The sequence below is a fragment of the Gorilla gorilla genome, chromosome 14 (genome assembly GCF_029281585.2).
Source record: "Gorilla gorilla gorilla isolate KB3781 chromosome 14, NHGRI_mGorGor1-v2.1_pri, whole genome shotgun sequence".
In the NCBI taxonomy this organism is placed as follows: Eukaryota; Metazoa; Chordata; class Mammalia; order Primates; family Hominidae; genus Gorilla; species Gorilla gorilla.
Genome location: NC_073238.2, coordinates 48,937,561 through 48,957,181, shown reverse-complemented (window position 1 = coordinate 48,957,181; position 19,621 = coordinate 48,937,561). Strand labels below are relative to the sequence as shown.

Below are 19,621 nucleotides of genomic sequence, written 5' to 3'. Positions count from 1 at the left end.
GAGTTTTTCCTTATAAAAGTAAGACACAATAATTGCCAACTGGCCTGTGCCTGTCACATCTAATGTAGAATCTAGAAGTAAGATGGCAATCAGAGGGATCCTGAAAGCCACTCCTAGGCGGAAGCAGCTTAGCAATAACTTCTTTAAGTATCCAAGGAAGAGACTGAACCACAGAAACATGGCTTACTGTATCGTTACATATATTCATAAGTCTACCTCCACTTAGTTGAGTTCTGGCCTCGGCCGCCACTCCAATACTAACTGATGATGTAAAAATAAATTGGTAGATCTGACCCTGGTTTGTGGAAGGACCCATTGCAAGTGAATCCTCTGGCCTTGAGACTCAGTTCCTAGTGAGATTTTTCTTCTCTACCCATTCTCTCTTCTTCCCTTATAAACTTAAACAGTCCCCCAATTTCAAACCCCTTCTATATTCCAACAAATTTCAAACTTTTAGCTGTAGATATAGTCAGTTACCAACTTGAGAATTTTACTTGGGTGTCTAATATTCCTCTCAAACTTAGTATTTTCAAAAGGAAGTCTTTGATAGCCATCTCCCCAACCCATCTCTTCACCGCCACTATTATGCCCAAAGTGGCTCCCTCCCCCATCTTCTTCTTCTCAGTATATAGAACTGCCATCCACTTAATTGACAAAAGTCTCCAATGTAGAGATTATCCTTGCTTCCTTCTCTTCCCTCCTTCCCTTTCTGAAGATGACTCCTTTCTCTTACTGAAGATGACATCAACAGCAGCAAGTTGATGCCACCAACTCCAGCCTGCTACCTTAAGCCAGGCTGCTATCATATCTTACTTCTTGGTTTTCCACTCTTGATATTCTCTGATCTTTTGTTTACACAGTAGATATTACTTGGATTCTGTCTCTTCTTTGCTTAAGACCCTTCACTTGGCTTCTCCTTCCTGCAGATAAGAAAGCTTTAATGATTCACTGTGGCTTACCAGATCCTCCTCATCTAACCTTATCTCATTCCACTCTCCAATTTGTTCATGAAGCAATGGCATATTGGGGTTTTCATGTTCCTTAAACACACCAGGTCCTTTCCTGCCTCAGTATCTTGTGTTCGCCTTTGGGCTATAATGATTTTTGCCACTTCTCTTCATCTTATTTTCTAAGCCTCAAGGCAAAGCTCACTCTGCAGGGAGGCCTTCCCTTGGCCCAATATCTAAAGTGGCTTTCCCCAGGTACTCTGTTTCATCACCCTTCCTGTTTCCTGCATAGCACTCAAGTTGTGATTATGTCATTATTCATTGCTTATTTGTTGACTGTTTACCCCACAAGAATGTAAGTCCCATGAGAGGAGAGTCTTGGACAACATTACTCACCAGCAAATCCTCATGGACTAGTTTGGTGCTCATACCTAGCAGGTGCTAAATAAATACTTTTTTTGTTAAATGAATGAATATTTGGCCCTTATTTTTCTTCCCTGTAAAATGAGTAGCATAACTCTTACCAAATCATTAAAAAGGTAAGAATTAGTGAAATCAATATTTTAATTAAAATTGTTATATATATATATTGTTTTTTTTTTTCTGACTAAAGCTGTGCTCTTCTGGCCAGGCGCAGTGGCTCATGACTGTAATCCCAGCACTTTGGGAGGCCGAGGAAGGCAGATCACTTGAGGTCAGTAGTTTGAGACCAGCCTGGCCAACATGGTGAAACCTTGTCTCCATTAAAAATACAAAAATTAACTGGGTGTGGTGGTGCATGCCTGTAATCCTAGATTCTTGGAAGGCTGAGGCGGGAGGATCGCTTGAACCCCGGAGGGTGGAGGTTGCAGTGAGCCACGATTGTGCCACTGTACTGCAGCCTGCGTGACAGAGCAAGACTCTCAAAAAAAAAAAAAAAAAAAAAAAAAGAAAAGTGCTGTTCTGTAAATTTCTCCTCTTCTTTCCCCTCTCCTCCCTCTCCTTTTCTTTCTGTTCTCCCTCCCTCCCTCCCACTATTCACTCCTGTGACGACACCTATTATCACGACTCTACAATCTACACCTCTAGTCCTACCTTTCACCCTGAGCACTAGACCTGAGTTTCCAACAAAGCAAAATGGAATGAAAGCTTTCCTTCAGATAAAGCTGTTACTTTCTTTGTATTAATAACATTGACATTTCTCCCAGACACTTGGAGTGTCATTCTCTGTTTTCACCTTCCGAAACAAAGTAGTTAACAAGTCTGCCTTACAAATGTGCTTTGGGTTTGTCCAGTCCTTTCCATTCCCTGGGCTTCTGCTCATATTCAGAACGTCGCTATTCAGGACCTTAAGCCTCATGGCCTTCTAACAGTATTTCTTCTGATCACAGTGTTCTTTCAATTACTATCTGGGTTATCTCTTTAAATATTCATCTCTTTTTTATTTCTTTTTCTTTTTTTTTTTTTTTTTGAGATTGATGCTCACTCTGTCAACCAGGCTGGAGTGTGGCACGATCTTGGCTCACTGCAACCTTTGCTTCCACATTCAAGTGATTTTTGTACCTCAGCCTCCCATGCAGCTCGGATTATAGGCATATGCCACTGCACCCAGCTAATTTTTGTGTTTTTAGTAGAGACAGAGTTTCACCATGTTGGTCAGGCTGGTCTCAAACTCCTGACCTCCGGTGATCTGCCCACCTCGGCCTCCCAAAATGCGGGGATTACAGGCGTGAGCCACTGCATCTGTCTTAAATATAGATCTTAACACTCCCCTGCTTGGAGATATTTGAAGCTCTCCCTTAGCTTCAGATTATAAATCGAATTTCTGAGCAAGGCCGTCAAGGTTCTCCATAATCGGCCTCCATTCATCTCTAGTGTTCTTGTCCATGATAACCCATTGCAGCCTGCACTCAGTCACACGGGATACACCTTAAGGTTCCTTACTATTTGAATTAATGCATGCTTTATGACAGAGTTACCGTCTTCTGAAATTTGTACCGGCTAAAACCTTACTATTTAAGAAGGTCCACTCGAATACCATCTTCCCCTAAAGCCATTCTAGTTGACTTTCATCTGTTCTTTGTTACTTTACTGCTAATGCTCTTATCACTTTCTTCCTTACAGCCTGGGTTGTTTGTTTGTTTTTCCCTTGTATTTAAAAATGACCGCAGAATACAAGTTCTTAGAGGATTTCAACAATTAAAGAATTCAGGAGTATGTTGAGTAAATAGACATATTTCCTCTTCTTTCCAATCCCCAATTCCAGTTTTCTCCGAGAGAAAACGAGTGTAACTTCCAGAACTTTCTCCATGCCTTGATAAATGTCTGTCTGTTTTCAGAATCTTAGATGGGTAATAATGGACATATGACCTCACAACCTGTGTCTTCACTTGGAAATGTTCTTGGACATCTTTCTTGCCAGTAGATAGGGATTTGCCTACTCCTCTCCAACTGCTCCATTGTAGATGTCACAGACACTACTGATTGTTCTCCAATAACCTTATTTTTTGTCTAAGTAATAGAATCTGAGTCTTAGCTAGGCACATGAATGTCAGGAATGAAGGCTACATTTCAGTTTCCTTGTATTCAGGCATGGCCATATTACCCAGTTACAGCCAATAGAATTAAGAAAAGGTCTAGTCATAGCCAATAGGATTAAGGAAAAGTCTAATCATAGCCAATAGAATTAAGGAAAGGTAGTTCGTGTAACCTTTGGGAAGTCCTTAAAGGGAAGGGCATATTTTTCTCCTCCTCTTTCTTCCTTTGTGCTGGCATGAATATAGATGTGATGCCTGAAGCTGGAGCAGCCATTCAGGTTTATGATAATTTTGGAAAAAGAGGCCATATATGATAGGGGAACAATGAATCATAATAATAAAAAAAAAAGCCTGGACCGTTGGCTCTCTAGAACACCACTTCAGCCTCGGACTGCCTAATTCCATATTTTTAAAAATAAATTCTTATGTATTATAACACAGGACTTATAAGTCCCCATTTTTCTTGTAGTTTTTAGTTTTTATTTTTTTTTAGAGATGGGGGTCTTGCTATGTTGTCCAGGCTGGAGTGCAGTGACTATTCACAGGTGTGATCATAGCTCCCTGCAGCTTTGAACTCCTGTGCTCAAGCAATTCTTCTGCCTCAGCCTTTCAAGTAGCTGGGACTATAGGCATACTCCACCACACAGGGCTCTTTATTTTTACATAGATAAAAGATAAGCTTTCATCTTGTTTAAGCCACTATTATTTTAGATTTTTTCCTGTTGCAGTTGAACCTAATCTTTGATAAATGATCACATCTTAAAGACTTTGCTAGTTATTCCATATTTTTCTCTCTCCTAGTCCCTAAAGTCTTTGAAGGGTTACCTTTGGTCTTATTCATCTTTGTCTTTTTTTGTCTTTATCTATCATCTAAATCTCACAAATACCTAGCAGAGTATCTGGAACCTGGTCAAAGCTCAATCAGTATTTGTTAACTTGAATTACACCTGTTTATTGCTGATCATAGGATTTGCTACCTCTTCACACCATATGAACAGGGGGAAAAAAAACCAATGTGAAATAGTATAGTTCCTAAACTGCAACAAATAAGTGGATTCCCTTCATCTTGAATTGAACCCATAATACTGCCACAACAGCAATGCTGATATGTTGGTAATTAAAATATTTATCTTAGTGAAGTCTGAAGGATTTTGCTTAGTTTTCAAATCTCCGTGTGATATAACTACACCTTACTTATCCAAATAAATGCCTCCTATGAATTTCTATGCCTCAACAGCTTCTTCTATAAAATCATTCTACAATAGTTCTTGTGTGAAAGTGGAGGGCTGGACCAAATCAGTGGTTCTTATTCTTCTGTGAGTCAGGTAGGAAGACCATATAACTTGTCAATGGAACTAGGATACTTTTGAGAGTGAAATGGGGCATTATTAATAATCAAGCCGGGACAATGGGCATAAAGATGACTGTCCTCAGCAAACTGTGACATGAGCTCTGCTTGTCATAGACCCCTTTGAGAAATGAATAAAGTCCTAGGCTCTTTCTTCAGAAAATGCATTTGCCCTAAATTTCACATTCAATGTGAAGAGTCCATGACCCATGTCAGTCTATCTGTGGGATTTGAAGGAATCTACTTTCCTAGACTAAGAACTCATGGGCCGAATAACCCCAACTTCCATCTTCATGAAAGTCCTGTAATTCCATCAGCTTAGTATGGTGATCAGGAGATTCCGCGAGTTATTGGCACAGCGAATTCTGGCAAATTCTCACTCTAACTGCTCAACGCTGGGCTGCAGATCAGCAGCGGGCATGCCTTTACACTACATGAGTGCTATACTTTAAGGTCTTCAGGTGTAGCGTCTCTCCATGGCCACACATGAAAAGGGAAGAGATTAGACCAGCCATCACAGTAAAATTACTTCAGTCACACAGCAGCTAAATGCCAAGGTAAGCTGCTACCAAGAACTCTTTGCTACCTAAGGAATGGAGCTGGATAGGGGCTGTATGGAAACCCCTCATCATGTGCTTTCCAACTCTGCTGCTCCTAATTTCCCTTCTCCTGGCATCCCCAGACCAGTGGTGCTGACAGACACAGTAACTATGAATGGTTTCCTGTGCAGGGGAATAGGGCACTCAGTCATATGCAAATTTCAGTGTCCACAACACTGGGAATTTCGAATGCAAATGTCAGTTTTTCAATTGCATATGAAATCATGGACTTGATTTTCCATTTCAATAGAATAGGTAAGAAATACTGGCAGTTCGAAAAGTATTTAGAAAATGAAAATCAGGACGACAAAGGAAGGAGTAACTTTAAATTCATAAAGATAAAAAAAGAAAGGAGAATATACGTGAATGAAATCCAATAAATAATGTGGAATGGAGATGGTTATCATTTTAAAAGGTTTGAACCCTCGTTTCTATTGCCAAGGCAACCGTCACATTATGGAATTGCAAAACAACAAAGAAAAAGCAAAAATAATTGGAACAACAAAACTCTAAAGGAGGACAATTTGTGTAGAGATGGGAATTTAATAAATAAGAATATGAAAAGCTGCTTTATTCAAACTAACTTTTACTTGTAAGCAAAATAAAATGTTTTTGGAAAAATTAATATTCTCTTTTACATTTTTGGAAAAATATCAGAGAAAATATAACATGCTATTCAAACTATGTATTAGATCCTGCTGAATTCATATGGGATTTTTTTGGTCCATTCTCTCAAAGATGTGGGTGTTTCACACGCATTACTATTTAATATTTATTTAAAAGTCTGTGTGATCAGCATTTTATTAAGACACTTCTTTCCTCCAGAAATTTTACTTTTAATTAAAACAAGTGGATAGATTGAACAACTCTTATTTCTTTTTTTATTATTTGTAAGAGGCACTTTATCAAAGGAGTAGGTACTAAGCATTCAAGATAAATATTGCATGGGTTAATTTCAGAAGGAATATGGTAAACAGCTACCTGGATATTAAGAAGTAATGGTCATCATCTGATTTTTACTCAAAGCTAAATAGGAGCTAAGCATGTATACTTATGTAAAGTTTACATCAGGCTGTGTAGAAACACATACCTTTTTTCAAGCTATCCTCTAAAGTTCTTAGATTTTGTTACTCTTTTCTTTCTATCCATCCAACCTTGATCCTCAACTCCAGCAAACACACACACACACACACACACACACACACACACAGACAGAGAGAGAGAGAGAGAGTAATATAGGAGGAGGTGACAGAGGCTAAGCTATTATTAACTTGAAAGTCTTTTTTAGTGTCCCTGGGCCGGTTTGGAAAACAATCATATAATTTTGTATTATTGGATGAGTGTCAGTTGCTGCTCAACGTTTTAACGCTTATAAGGGCAGCCTCACTGATGCATTCATCCAAACACATTTTGTATAGCATCCTTACTTTCATGTCCAAAAGTTCTATCATTTGATTGCATAGAGAAGAACCACAATGTAAAGGCAATTGGCTGTTCTGACAATTCATCATGCCAAATGAGGAGAAGATTGCATTTCCATACCAAAAAGCCAGGCAAGACATGAAGGATTCAGATGCTCCCCTGAGGATCTGTGACTGGAGTAGGAAAACCCAGCAGAGATGGCAGTCAGCGCCACCCTGCACCTGCTTTCTCTTTGTGTATCTGTGCCACAGGCAGACTCCCTTGGTTCCTGACCCAGTTTCTCCCTTAGACTTTGTTCTCAAGGACAGTCTAAAGCCCTGGCAGTCAACTTGTCCTGAGAACCATTGCATCGCTGTAATACACCTGCGGGACCCCCTCTTGCTCCACAAAATGATCAGCATAGAAATGAACAAATCCATTCTCTTTGGAAACGTCCCCAAATGGCTCACTTACCCTGCTTGCAGCCAACCATGGGCTATCATATGTATCTGAAAACCAATTAGAAAGTCTGCCCACTTCCAAAAATTTCACCTTAATAGCATGCTTGCCAATCAGACATGGCCTCACAGGAAGCTCTCTTTTACTTGATAAAGCTTCCTCTCCTTTCTAACACCCTTGAACCCCTGCTGAAACGATGACAAGGCAGATGGGTTTCCTTGCTGCAAGTCTGTAAATAAGCAGTCTGTGTTCCTGTTGGCTTGCACTTGTTTTGCCTTTGACAGCTTTGATGCTGGTCCTGTCATTAACGTCTGTTTTCACTTTAGCTTTGTCTACAGACTCCCCCATGGAACGGCCCTCCTGTGCCTGACCCCAGGCATACGTTCTGTTGCCATACTCTCTTTTAGGGACTGGCTTTTGGATATCAGGCTTGGGACACAACAGTGAATGCAGCCACCATGAGTCAGGGCCAGGTTCAGTCTAAGGGGGATGGTGCAGTGGTCAGTTTCACCAGGTCCTTTGTTGCTGTTTTCGTGACTGTTCTGTCCTGTGCAAGAAAGGGGCATCTTTTCCATCTGTGTATCCTCCAGGCCTGGTTTTCTGATCTTCCTGATCCTGTGGGTTATGCGGCGGGTTTGATTAAATCTTTTCTGCCTACATTAGTTTGAGTGGGGTTGTTTCACTTGCCAAAAATCTCCTGATAGAGACAGTCTCTTTGAAAGGAAAAGGAGCTCAATGTCTGGTTCTCTTGGCCTCACTGGGCAAGCTGCTTCCTGAAAGTGCTGACCTCATTTCTTAAGGGGATAGATAAGCATTTATTCATATGATGGGATTTCAAGAGGGTGAGAGCAGAGCCCTCGAAGGTGATTGCAGGGCGCAGAAGAGGTGTCCAAGGGCTTCAAAGACTTCCCTTAAGGCCTGTCCTGCTTACAAGAAATGCAATCAGGGGGAGCAGAATGACGCAGAGGAGTCTGGAAGCTCAGGGTTGCATTAAGCGACTTTCCCATACGTGAGTTATTTGTCTATTGGAAATAAATCTATCTGAATGCTGTATTGATCTCCTTGCCAGGCTGGCAAAAATCCCAGGGAGAGGATTTACCACTGAGGATGGCTCTGGGTCAATGCCTTCATAATGATATCCATTTTTAGAGGATCCTTTGGAGTTTCGAAAATGCTTAGATAGAATGAGTGGTTTCTGGATCACTACAGCAGTGAGATATTCGACTTTGGCTTTGCGAGTCAGAACTGCAGTTAATTAATGCCTTTCCTTCAGGCTGAGAGCAAGAATGTTACAACACCTGAGGCTGCATTCAACTTCAGATTAGCATATATTACACCCAGTGATCACTGAACATGCTCTAAAGATGTGCAGGGACAATTTCAAACCAAATCCAGTTTACGACTTCTTTGTTGTCTGTGAAATACATTCCGAGAGCAGAAGGAAAAGGTGGCCAAAGATAAATGACCCTATTTTATTATTCTGCATCTGTTATCAGTATATCTTGATTGCTTTTCTTAAAGTATGTGTTTTTGATATCAATCTGTGAAATATACTTTTTTGGGGCTTGCTTTTAGAGAGAATCTTGATTTTAGGTAAGATGAAGCTGAAGGAAATCATGCTAGAAAGTTTAGTGTCAGTGAAATTACGTTGTCTCATGCATATATATATGTATATTCTCTAAACCAGTGCCTTTAATTTCTGGATATAAAATAGCTGAATTGTGTTGTTATTTTTTCAATGAAACCTTAAGGTTAAAAGCACTGAAGGGAGAGAGGGGGAAAACGGGAAAAGCCGGGCATTCTTGGGAAAATGACAGTGACACTCTTTTTTTTTTTTTTTTTTGAGACAGAGTCTCGCTCTGTTGCCCAAGCTAGAGTACAGTGGCATGATCCTGTGTCACTGCAGCCTCCACCTCCCCAGTTCAAGCAATTCTGCGGCCTCAGCCTCCCAAGTAGCTGGGATTACAGGAGCCTGCCACCAAGCCTGGCTAGGATAGTAATATTCTTCATCACTGGTTTTTTCCCATAAAGATTTTTTAGTTGCTTTATAAGTGCAACATTATGATTGAGCAGCATGGAGAATTAAGCATGATTTGTTGTTGATGTCACACGAAACCGTAAATAACAAAGATCTTAGAGTAATTTGGAGGACAAAGACTAAATAGTTGCATTAATCTCTTTATTTCAGACATTCCGCTAGCATACCATCTGACTTGTAGTTGGCACTCAGCAAATATTTTAGTAAATAAATAAATGATGTAATGATCTTGGAGGATTTGTGACATAGGTCAGCTTTTCACCTGGTTTTGAAGCCTTTTTTTTTTTTTTTTAATAAAGTGATTAATTCCACAAAAGTGATTTGAGGAACTACTCTGTTCCAGGGACCTCAGAGGTGGCATTGAATCAAACAAGAGCTCCTGCCTTCTGGGGCCTCACAAGACAGTGGAGACTGAGAACTTTTCTGTTTTCTAGTAATCTGGTGCCCCATCGATCAGTTTCCACCTGACATGTTGGAAGGATGGTACTGTCTTTGGGGGACTGGACCCTGGTTGCATGGATACCAGCTCATCAGGGAGGCCTTTGAATTTGAATACCTTTTGAAACAAAGGTACTAAGAAAAAAGGAATGCAATTAACTGAGAAAAGAAGAAAGTTGCAGTGAACCAAATTAGACTAACCAGAAAGATGAGACGCTGGTTAACCCTAAATCCTTGATGCACACTCAGTGTCTGCCCCGTGAAGCCGGAGCAGATTACAACCTTTTGAATAGTATGGGCAACCTCTCCTCATGAGGATTTTTCTAATTAATCATGAGGCATATTACTAAGAATTCTTGTTTAGATTTATTTATTTTAATACACTAATAAAACCCAAGCAGAACAGAGAGCAAAATCAGGTCTTATCCAACAACAAAAGCAACCAGACAGCTGGCATTACTGCTAATGTTAAACAGAACTGTTCTAATTTAACTGTGACTCTCTGAATACTGTCTATCAAGCATAACCTGTTGATTTAAAGCAGAATACATAACTGTTTACCAAATAAAATTATGTAATTATTATTGGCATACCCTTTTATTAATTTTTTTGAGGTCTTTCTCTCATTGAAAGTATATTTTCTTTTGTTTTTTTTTTTTCTGATTTGTTTTTCTCATTTTCGATCTGTCTTCAATCTGTTGAGGTTTACTAGTTTGAATCTCAAACTGATCATCGCCCCCACTCTCCAAACCCTTTGCCCTATCCTCCAACCACGCTATTTTCTTACTTCTCTAGTTCTTAAAATATGTATAACCTTCCATCTTGTCTGGGCTTAACAATGATTTGGTGGCCTTTGTTTTTTCTTTTTCTTATGGTAAATTCATTAAATCCAATCAGATTTAAAGAGCTCCGTATTGTATATCCAAATTATTTTTGCTCTTGCTCACTTATTTCCATTTACATTCCTATTATCCTACAGCATTCATTTCCTCTTGCCTGTGCTATTCCACTATGCTAAGCTAATCTATTACAATATGCTAACCAGTAGTTTCTTTCTTAGGTCCATTTTGCAGATTAAAACCAAATTAATCATTAGAAAACAAAAATGTGATCATGTAGCTTCCTGTCCTTAAATTTTCCATGATATTTAATTTATATCAAAACGAATACAAATTCCATAGATTGACACCCAGATTTCCACACTCTGGTCTTATCTCTATTCTTGGCTTCTTTTTTTTTTTTTTTTTTTCTAGTTTCCTGAAACATACCCTATGCTCCACCAGCTGGGTTTCATGCTACTGTAGAACTGCACAGTCCATTGCTGTGGCCACTAGCCAGCTGTAATGTAAGACGGAATATATAAATGTGCAATGGCTAGACTACAAATAAAAATAGAGTTTTGACCCATAATATGCAGCAACTAGCCCAGGAAACCAACTAATCATCTATAGTAACCAGCCCAGGAGGCCAGCCTACTATCTATAAGTCAGATTTGTAGGAAGTCAGACTGATATCTCTAGCAACAATCCAGAAAGCCAAACAATAACCCCTGTAACAATCAGCCCCAAACAGCCAGGACTTGATTCATAACTGATAGCTTCTGTAACTTTTGTTTCCAGTTCCAACTTAAGACCAACCAGAAAAAGCCAAAAACGTACCCCTAACCAATAACATAGGATGCTGTGTTCTAGTTAGCCTGCCTACAGCTTCCACACGCCAACAGCCTCTGCATAGGGCACACCTGAAGCCTTCCCTTTTTTCTACTCTAAAGCTCTCCCACTCCTCTGCCTGCATTTGAGTCTCTGCCAAAACACAGATGATTCTGCCTGACTCCCTGCTGCAGCAAGCTCTAAGTAAATAGGCTTAGCCTGTTGTCTGTTTTCATTCAGCTGGTCTTCATCTATTTCCATATTTTATTAAAATTACATAAAACTGAAAGTTAAGGTCTTTAGTTACACCAGCAAATTTCAAGAGCTCAATAGCCTCAGGTAGCTAGTGGCTACCATATCAGACAGCATAGACGTGGAACATTTCTATTATCCCAGAACATTTCACTGGGCAACTCCACACATGTCTAGGATTTCCCCACTGTATGTTACTTCTCCTACTTAAATTGCCTTCCTCTCACATTTTCACTTGTCAAATTTTTACTCAGCCTTCATGGCCTAGATTAACACGTCCTTCAAGAAGCCTTCACTGACTCCTCTATTTAGATGCCATTTCTAATTACTTACATTACTCTTTTCTTCTAGTTCCATGATCTCTTCTGTCTTGCTGTATTGTAGACTCCTGTCTCCACAACAGGACTTAGTTACATTTTGCCCCACAGAATCTTGTGCTTAGTACACAGTGGGCCCTTAATAGCTTTTTTTTTTTTTTTTTTTTTTTAACTTACATGTGGTTGGTGGGAAAATAAGGGTCATATTGACTTACTTTAAGTTGTCATGGAATGACAGATGGAATTGCATCTTATGCTTTCCATTTGGGACATAGAATATACAAATAGCGTTGCACATGGCTTTGTTCTTTTCTCCCTGTTTCTGCATCTGTTATCCTCTAGACCACCTCGTTCGCCACTAGGAGTATGTTTATAAAGTTAGCTGAGGAGTAGTTCAGAGTCTCCTTTGCCATTTCTTAAAAGTTGTGTGTGCCTTCGAAGCCTTTCCATAGGGTGGCCACTGGGAAGGAGGCTACAGGTCTAGGATTCTCAAGATACTTTGGAGGTGGATGGCTTTTTAAAATGTCTGCAAATACCAGACAGAGCCGGAACTCGGTGACTTCTTCATATTGTCCCCTTGCCTAGAATATGACCTAGAGCTTCTCCACCCTTACATCACCTCTGTGCCTGGTAAACTTTCTGCAAAAATCAGGTCAAATATCACATTGTCTGTGAAGCCTTCCTCTGTCTCACCAAGTGGAGTCACTCCATTTGGCTGTTTATCAATATCTGCTTGCACATCTCTTTATTCTCACATTATGGTGGGTAAACTTAAACACTAGTTTTCAAAGTAATGCTACTGGAAAGAATACATGCTGCCAGCAGAAGGAAATTTGCCCGCTTATACTTCCTTTTCAATGGTTGTTGCTGCTATTATTTTTAGATAGTTTAGAATAAAAGGCACTAAAGCTCAGAAAGTGAACTCTGAGTTCCCTCGAGTGGAGGTAGCAAACCCTTTCCTCACTGCACACCAGCAGATATTTGTCTGAGGGAAAGCAATTGCTATTCAGTGAGTTCCTGAGATTGGGATATTTGCAAGAAACAGAAATTGACCTGAGTATTGGAACTTAATTATTTGGCAGAGGGCATGGTGTATCCTGGAATGGGGGTAAGACTGTGATCTAGGTCACTAGTTGGGATGAGGCATAGAGGAAGGGAAAAGTAGGAAGAAATGGAGCCAGAGAAGAAAATAAACCATCCATATGGGACATTTACGGAAGGACTAGACAGAGGGCTTCCTTCTTTTGAGAATTCAAGAGAGTGAGATGCCTTGTGGAACAGTAATTTATTCCATCTATCACTGTCAGCTTCATATTTTGCCAGGTTTTGGAGAAATTTCTTGAACCCTTCAACAAAGAACTACCTAAATCTTTATTATTGTTCAGCGGTATTTAAGCAAGAAAGCATTTGCAGTGGGGTAGGTGTGCCCTGCTTGGATACTCATAAAACGTTTGCCTACATTCTCACCTTGGGCCAGGATAGAGACACCCAGCTGGAGAAATAGTACGAATATGCTCTTTTATGTTGTTTCCTCAGAGAATGTGGGCAAGATAGGAAGAGCTGCCCCTTACACAAATTATCATAGAGTTACAATAATAATTCATTCATTTATTCAACAACACTTAGAATAGACTTTGGAAAAATGGTTGGCTTGGCCTAAGTGGTGCGTGACTTGAAGGCTGACACTGCATCCTGTCTCTTTCTCTGTATCCCGAATGCAACCACAGTGCCTGATTCATGGTGGGTGTTTTTAAAAAAATTACAGAATGAATTATTGGGCTTGTTGATTTCTGAGGCTCAATAGTTGGGCTAGAAGTAAATGCACTAGCCATTCTGTTGAAAGATAATATGAGAATTTATTTTCCAACTCATATGCCTTCTTTTTCAGATTAGAGGAAGGCTGGAGGAAGAGATACAGATGTAACTTGAAAAGCTATGGCCAGAATCCTCTTGAGAAGACAAATGATAGAATTATAGCATCTCAGTGCTGAGAGAACTTCAGAGCCCACTTATTCCCTTTCTTTTATGTTGTGGATGAAGATATCAAGATTCAAATAGTTTCCACATGGCTTTTAAAACGCGAAAATATTCTTTTAGAGTCTTGCCAACTGCTAGGTTAATTTAAAGGTTTAGGCTTCCTAGTTCATGTTCCCATTTCATCTTAGAGTTCATGAACCCTTTCCACTCAGATATAGGTCTGGGTGTGGCGCTCATTGTTTTCCCTCCTTTTATCCTGCTCTTTCAGCCTACTTACCGAGAACTCAGCTCACTCCCACCCTCTGCCTCCTCCTCTTCTGCTGACACTGAAAGAAACATACATTCAGCTCGAGCACTCCCTCTAATTTCTCCATTCACCTTTATCATCATCCCGGCACCTGGCTCCAAGCTTCCCCCGACATATAGAGGACTTTGAAGAAGAGACTGTCATTTAATTATGAAAACATGTAGGCTTTTCTTTTTGCATATCTGAACATTTTATGATAATAGGATTAATTAGACAAGTTTTTGAAAACCATAACTGCATTTAAAAAAATTTCTTTTGCATTTTACCAGACTAATCTAGAATTGCCATGGGTTATTCAAGGAACAAGTATGAGAAGCTGATTTGTATTAGTTTTTGGAGTAGGATATGTAGGAGTTGATCACACCTTGAGGTGCTCAGATGTTGCTACAGTTTCTCCTGTGGTTCTTCTGGGGTCTAAGTGTCAGCACTATGACTCTTCCTGTTACATTTGGGGTGGTTGCTCCAACCAGCCAGGTCATGCTTGGCGTTCCTTCTCAGGAAGCCATCCCAGCCAGAGCTCCAGGGGAAAAGACAGACCCTAGATCCTGGCCCCTAGTTATCTTGTGTCCTGGCTCAAAAGACTGAGTTCTAATTTCTTGTTTCAGCTGTGGAAGACCTGTAACTGCCCAATGGGTTCTCCTTGACCTCTTCCCAGATAGTGCCAACTTATCAAGACAGGAGAAAGAGTTTAATTTATGCAGAACCAGCAAATGGAAGATTAGTTTTATTACTTAAATTAGTCTCTCCAAAAATTTGGAGAGCTAGGGTTTTTCCAGGATAGTTTCATAGGCAGGGGAATGGGTGCTGCTGATTTGTTGGGGATGCCATTATGGGGAGGTGGAATATGCTCCTCATGCACTGAGTCCACTTCTGGGTGGGGGCCACAGGACCAGGTGAGTCAAGAGTCATGGGTTTAGGTGGGGCCATCTGTTTGGCAGAAATGCAAAAACCTGAAAAGACATCTCAGAAGGTTAATCTTGGGTTCTACGATAGTGATATTATCTGCAGGAGTAATTGGAGAAGTTGCAAATCTTGTGTCCTTTGGAATAACGGCTGGTAATCATTTACACCTGCATTTTAGCAGAATCCAGGCTCCTCTCATCCTTGTAACCTAGTGGCCTTTTATTCCTTTTACAAAGGCAGTTTGCTTCATGGAAGGCCCATTCTTATTTAAACAATAAAGTTATTTTCTCCTAAAGTTAATGTGGCCCAAGCCGAGGAATGACCAAGGGCAGTTTGGAGGTTAAAGTCAACATGCAGGTTGGTTAGATCAGATTTCTTTCACTGTCATAATTTTCTCACTGTTATAATTTTTGCAATGGCGGTTTCAGAGCCAACTAATAATGTGTTTAACAAATTAGGGTTTTTTTTTCCTTATAACAAGAATCCTGGAAGTGAGTGGTAGCAGGGTTCATTCAATGGCTTGGTGATATTGGAAGAAAACTTTTCCTTTACTAGCTTAGTTCTGAGCAGTCAGGCCCGGAGAATTAATAAGTAGATTAACAGAAGAAAAGTTGATCACACATTGAGGAGTACTAAAGTACACCACCCCAAAATATACCTCTTTGGCACATGAATTATTTTGAGCTAAAGGCCACTGAGAACCAGCAGACATAGACTCCATGGCATCTGTATCCTACTAGGCAGAAAGCCAAGCCAAACTTTCAGGACACAAAATGAGGAAAACAGGAAAGCAATACTCTTCCTGGTGTCAACCAAAAGAGTCAAACACTATAAAATAATTGAAGATATTTATTTTGAGCTAATGTTGAGTGACCATGGCCTGTGGCACAGCCCCAGGGGATCCTGAGAACATGTGCCCAAGGTGGTCAAGCTACAGCTTGGTTTTATACCTTTTAGAGAGACATAAGACATCAATCCTATTAACAATACATGTAAGATATTCCTTGGCTTGGTCTGGGAAGGTGGACCTACTGGAAGGGCAGGGGAGGACTTCCAGGTCATAGGTGGATTCAAAGATTTTCTAATTGGCGATTGGTTGAAAGAGTGTAAAGACCTGGAATCAATAGAGGGAGTGTCTAGGTTAAGAAAAGGTGTTGTGAAGGCCAAAGTTCTTACTACGTAGATTAAGTTTCCAGGTAGTAGGCTTCAGAGAGAGTAGATTGTGAATGTTTTCTTATCAGATTAAAGAGTCTGTTCTGTCAGTCTTAATGTCTCTGCTTTAATGTTAATGCTGGTCAGCTGTGCCTGAATTCCAAAGGGGGGAGGGTATAATGAGGCATTTCTGACCACCCATTCCCAACACGGCCTCAGCTAGTGTTTCAGGTTTACTTTAGAATGCCCTTGGCCAAGAGAAGGAGTCCATTCAGTTGGCTGGGGGGCTTAGAATTTTATTTTTGGTTTACATTTGGAGGGAAAGGATCGATAACCAATGAATACTCAGAACCAAATTCATGACAGTCACAGTCCAAAGAAGGAATTCTTACGTGTTTTTCTCCTGTTACTATAAGTTTGGAAAGGAAAATACAAACTTTTACCCCTTCATTTGATTGATCCCTGCAGACAGAAGCCCCAAACCCCTTTTCCTTTAGCAAGAGGGTTAAGAAAGCCAAGGTTCTGAATGCCCCTTTGAGTTACTGATCCCTGAGTACTCCAATGTGTTACATGCACCATGCACACATAAATAAACTTCTGTTTGCTTTTCTCCTGTTAATCTGTCTTTGGGCAGTCTAATTTACAGGGCCCCAGGTGGAGAACCTAAGGCGAGTGAGGGAAGACATATTTCCCTCCCTCAGACAAGCAAGCAGAAGCTCTCTCTGAGTCCTCTCCAAACAGCCAGGAAGGGTTTATATTTATAGATCAGCATAATAAGGAGTGGTTAGGGCTTTAGTGGGGATGTATGGGAGGCTCTGATAAGGCTTTACATGATTTCTCAGCCTGGTACTAACAGTCATTCTCCTTTCTGTTTGGAAGCTCCCTGGAAGGCGAATTATTGTGACTCAATGCTCACATCTAAGTGCTGAGGGTTAGCCTTCTTTCTTCTAATTGGTGGCTGAATTCTCAGAAAGCTCTGCTAAAACAAGGGAAGTTTAGAGAGGCCCTTTTCTCCCTCAGCTGCTGTGTGTTTAGATGTTTTCAGTTTAAAGTAATCTTTATGCCATTCTGGTCATTGGTCCCTTTAGCATCTCATGTCATGGTTACAAGAAGGTGTTGGAGGCTGCTGAGCATTCAGAGCAGGTAGTAGGGGGGTGATAGGGTTTGGCTTTGTGTCCCCACCTAACTCTCACCTTGAATTGCAATCCCTATAATCCCCACATGTCAAGGGTGGGACTAAGTAGAGGTAATTGAATCATGGGGGTGGTTTCCCCCATGCTATTCTCATGATAATGAGTGAGTTATCATGAGATCTGATGGTTTTATAAGTGTCTGGCATCTCCCCTGCTTGCACTCACTCCATCTTGCTGCTCTGTGGAGAAGGTGCCTGCTTCTATTTTGGCTTCCGCCATGATTGTTAAGTTTCCTGAGGCCTCCCCAGCCATGTGGAATTGTGAGTCAATTAAACTTCTTTCCTTTATAAATTACCCAGCCTTAGGTACTTCTTCATGGCAGCATGAAAAAGAACTAATTCAGGTGGTTTCCTTTTCCTTGTGGCTCTCTCTTTTGGTGGGGGAAATCTCCCCTGAAGGCAGTCATCAGAACCACCTGGAGAGCTTTATAATGCCGTAGAGTCTCAGGGACTTGTTCTGGAGATCAGAGTGGGTCTGGGATATCACTGTGTTGGGAAACATGCGGGGAGGGGTCTGGGATCTCAATTATAAGAGCATCAGTTAGGTCTGGGATATGCTCCTGGAGGGAGGAGGCAAGCACCGTGTCTTCGAGCAATCTTTGCACACAGCTCCTGGGTATCATTTGCATGGTGGCAGCTTTCAGAGTATTTAAACATTATGGAGTTTGTTTACTCAGATTACAAATTCATTCTGTAGTTCCAGTGCTTAGCCAGTTTTACCAAAGTTTATGGGTACCTGCTTGTGTGTACTTGTGTCTGGATGTAAGTGAGCTTTTATTTAGCTTGTTGGTCCTCATAGTTAAAATAAGGTTTTAAAATCATTCTATCATAAACAGGGCCATTACATCAGTAAGATGATAATTTCAGAAGCAAAGGACACTTTGTCAGAGGTGTGTGAACCAGAGCAACTCCATGTTAAAGATAAGCTGGGTAAAATGAGGCTGAAACCTACTGGGCTGCATTCCCAGATGGTTAAGGCATTCTAAGTCACAGGATGAAGTAGGAGGTCATCACAAAATACATGTCATAAAGACCTTGCTGATAAAACAGGGTGCAGTAAAGGAGCTGGCCAAAACCTAACAAAATCAAAATGGTGACAAGAGTGACCTCTGGTCATCCTCACTGCTACATTCCCACCAGAGCCATGACAGTTTACAAATGCCATGGCAATGTCAGGAAGTTACCCTATATGGTCTAAAAAGGGGAGGCATGAATAATCCACCCCTTGTTTAGCATATCATCAAGAAATAAACATAAAAATGGGCAACCAGCAGTCCTCGGGCTGCTCTGTCTATGGAGTAGCCATTCTTTTATTCCTTTACTTTCTTAATAAACTTCCTTTCACTTTGCACTGGGGACTCACCCTGAATTCTTTCTTGCGTGAGATCCAGGAACCCTCTCTTGGCGTCTGGATCCAGACCCCTTTCCTGTAACATCTTAGCATTCAGTTTCAGGTAACATTTTAGTATGATTAATAGGGGCTCTTTGGGCAAATGTGCATGTTGTGGATTTTGAGGGAAAAGAGAGGTGATGGAAGGTGCCAGCACACACAGACACTGAGGATATTGGACAGACAATGTGATGCTGATGTGGAGCAACTCTGGCCTGAGAGAGAGAATTTGATTCTAGGACCAAGGAGTAGCTGCACAGTTCTGCAGGCACTAGCTATGTCACCATGATCGCCTCTGCCTGAGTCTCAGTTTTCTCATCTACAAAATGATCATCACACTCTTTACTTTCCATGAGATATTGGGTGCAAATATGCCGAATAAACTGTGAAAAGAAATTCTTTGTGATTCCCAAATACAAGGATGAACAAAAAGGGGGTCAAGTGAATCAGTTGGAGGAGTTCAGCCTCTGAATGGGGGACTGCTTTTCTGTCTGTCTTTCCAACAATAGACGTGATTCTACACATGCCCTCATGGGCTCAGCCTACAGTGCAGGGAGACTGGGCCCTCACTTGGAGGTAAGTTCTCATTATATTCCATGCTTTGCTTGGAGTCAGGACATTGTTGTATATTATTTCATGCACCAATCTGTTATAGGTAACCTTTCCTTGCAAAATGTGTGTGTGAAGTGAGATAAACTTTTATAAATATTTCCAGGGAGGGAAATAATTTAGACTA

The 19,621-nt window shown here is 40.7% G+C and overlaps 1 long non-coding RNA gene across 1 annotated transcript in view; it reads left to right on the top strand.

Annotated features, from left to right (window-relative positions):
* The first annotated feature begins 8,198 nt into the window (after positions 1 to 8,198).
* LOC134756969 (uncharacterized) overlaps positions 8,199 to 19,621 on the top strand; it is a 203,561-nt gene continuing 192,138 nt past the window's right edge. The window contains exon 1 of the long non-coding RNA XR_010130522.1: positions 8,199 to 8,279. This is a non-coding gene — a long non-coding RNA (uncharacterized lncRNA). The remainder of the gene's footprint in view (positions 8,280 to 19,621) is intronic.